The sequence below is a fragment of the Bison bison genome, unplaced genomic scaffold, assembly GCF_000754665.1.
Source record: "Bison bison bison isolate TAMUID 2011002044 unplaced genomic scaffold, Bison_UMD1.0 scf7180017862137, whole genome shotgun sequence".
Classification (NCBI taxonomy): Eukaryota; Metazoa; Chordata; class Mammalia; order Artiodactyla; family Bovidae; genus Bison; species Bison bison.
The window spans coordinates 8,986-11,783 of NW_011492709.1; the positions used below are offsets into that span (position 1 = coordinate 8,986).

Sequence of the window (2,798 nt, forward strand, 5' to 3'; positions counted from 1 at the left end):
TGAAGAATCCTTGCATCCCTGGGATAAAGCCCACTTGGTCATGATGTATGATCTTAAAAGGGGCAATTTGAAAAATAAAGTGATACACTGAAAAGTCAATGATACAAATAAAATAGTTAGGCTCTGACAAGGCTGTCACCTGTAGCTTATTTTAGTCCTTCAATGGTGAAATTTCTTTTTAGAATTGAATCCAAAAGAAATGGAAAATTAAATACAGCAAACAATGCCCCCCTAAAGCCTGAAAACCCAACCAGAAGAAATGGTTTAGCAATGCACTCATCCAGTGGGCTTATGGGTGGTGGGGCCTCAGACTAAATGAACTGAACATATCAACTGAAAAGTGGAAGGTCTCAAGTGTATGGGTGAAATGAATGCCTAGACTGCACCCTCCCAGCCCTTTGAGGAAGGTACTGGTGGAAGGTACTGGGATAGGTCACACTTCCCAGAAGGAAAGTAAGGGCAGAAATGCGTGGAAGAAAAACACAGTAGGAAACAGTGGAGCATCCCTATGAGGTTCTGTGTAGACAATAGAACAACCAAAGTAGGCTATTCCTCATCCTGGTATGTCCACACGAACAAGCCTTGTTGCTCAGAAGAATCACTGAAAGTTGATGGCTAAAGCAGTTCTCATCCATCTCACAATCTCGGGGTAACACTGGCTATACAGACAGTTCAGCAGATCCTCCTTTGTTAAAACCAAGTAGCTCAAGAGAACAATTCAAAGGTTCCAGCCAGGGTCACTAGCAGAAGTTAAAAGAGTCATTAAAGGAATAGAATGAGCATTAGGAATTATGGCTCAGGTAATGGTCAAGTTAACCAGGAAATTAAAATCCTGATGTAGAGAAAGGGAAATTTAAATGGGTGGCAGGTAGTGGTGTGCTGTTGAATGTGTAATGACCAGCTTTCTGTGTGAGAAAACAATGACTCTGATTTATAGCATTTGTTGAATTCCATGGTGTAAATATTCCCATCATGGCTGAGCTCTAGTTTCTAGAATTGAAAAGCAGTGTACACAGTAAGCTCTCATGAGCTAGTGTAAACCAGCTCCAGCAGACCAAGGATCATAACCTTGGTTAGGACCTTATGTCTTCTGCTGCCTAGCCATGTCACCCCAGTAAGTAACTTCACCATTCTGGGTCTCAATTTCCTCATGTGTAAAATATCAATCCCACAAGATCATTGAGAGAATCAAATGAAACAAATTTACCTCTGTCTCAGATCTCTTCTACCCCTGACCCTCTATGGTTCCGTGATGGAGCTGGCCACATTGTTGGCCTTTTGCCTTTCTCCATCTCATGCCAATTCTTGTGAGCCAGGGGAACACAAGAGAATCCTAGAGGAAACCACTCTACGGTGTGGTAATCAGAGCAGAGGGCTTCCCTGGTGGCTCTGCAGTAAAGAATCACCTGCCAGTGCAGAAGATGAGGGTTTGATCCCTGGGTTGGGAGGATCCCCTGGAGAAGGGAATGGGAACCTGCTCCAGTATTCTTACCTGGAGAATTCCATGGACAGAGGAGCCTGGTGGGCTACGGTCCATGGGGTTGCAAAAGAGTTGGACATGACTTAGGGACTAAACAACAACAATCAGAGCAGAAACCACATCCATGTGGCCTGAGGTGAGGTGGAAGGCAATGGCCACTGCAGATTTTCGATACAGAAGAGATTTCTAGGTGGAAATCAGTTTGGAAAGTGGAGGTAGAGAATTTCTACAACATCTATTATTTTAATGGTATATTTATTGGGGCTAACTTAGAGATGTAAAGGGTGCCTAGGGTCAGTGCAATGTATCTATGCCCTCTCTTCCCACAGTGTACCAGAATCGGCCTGGTCATGAAGAATACACAGTGAAATTAGGGTCTGTTCATATTTGAATGTCCCACAAATCTAAAGGGAGTAACTCAGGACTAACTTTCTTTATGACCTTTACAGGACCTAGGATCTTAAGTTGCCCTCAACACCCTGTTTGCTGTGCCTCTGAATCAGAGGGACAAAATCTAAGTTTATCCCCTGGGCCATCATTTGGTGACACAATTAGCTCAGAATGGGGGTATTTGGGTCCTTCATACCGCTTCCTTTTGGTTAAATATAATTAGAATTAAACCGGGGGCCAGAAGAATAAATACAAGTGATTGGAAGCTTGACCCCTGCTGGGATTCCTGGGGCTTCAAGCTAATGGACCAAAAAGTCCAAGTGAAAGGGGGTTTAGTAAGGTATAAGAGACATAATACCTTGTGCTTCCGGAGGCTGCCAGGACTGGTGGGCGTAGAGATGGGAGACTGCTTAGACTTGGGGGTAGAGAGCTGGCTGCTGGAGGTTCCGTTTGCTAGCCCAAGGCAAGAGAAAAGGAAGGGAGAAAAATCAACAGCATACAAAGGAACTACGTTATCCCTTCCCCTCTAGAAGACACTAAGAACATTCAAACACGCTACACAGACGACCAAGTGATTTGATGAGTAGAACAAAGGTGAAAAGAAACACATTCCTCAGAAAGGCAAGAACTACAATCCTCAGTTAATTAGATCCCCTTGCGGTGCAAGGCGGTAATCTAACCTCCCCCCGCCCCCTTCTCCCCGCCTCACCTCCTCCCAAGTGCTTCCAATTACAGGGGTCTGGTTCTTTTCAAACCTTTTTCATATTCATTCCCAAGTCTGACCCTAGCAGCATCTCTGGGAGGTAGTCCGGGAACATGTTACTCTGTTTCAATTTTATAAATGACATAAAAGCGAGGCATGAAGAGGTTATATGCCTCACCTTAAAGGGGAAGGCATGTGAGTGATTTGGGCATGTCCCCTTTGGTG

General features: G+C 44.4%; 1 long non-coding RNA gene across 1 annotated transcript in view; it reads right to left on the minus strand.

Moving 5' to 3' along the window:
* Positions 1-2,250: 2,250 nt before the first annotated feature.
* Positions 2,251-2,798, minus strand: part of LOC104983268 — a 17,662-nt gene continuing 17,114 nt past the window's right edge. Inside the window, exon 3 of the long non-coding RNA XR_824608.1 lies at positions 2,251-2,323. This is a non-coding gene — a long non-coding RNA (uncharacterized LOC104983268). The remainder of the gene's footprint in view (positions 2,324-2,798) is intronic.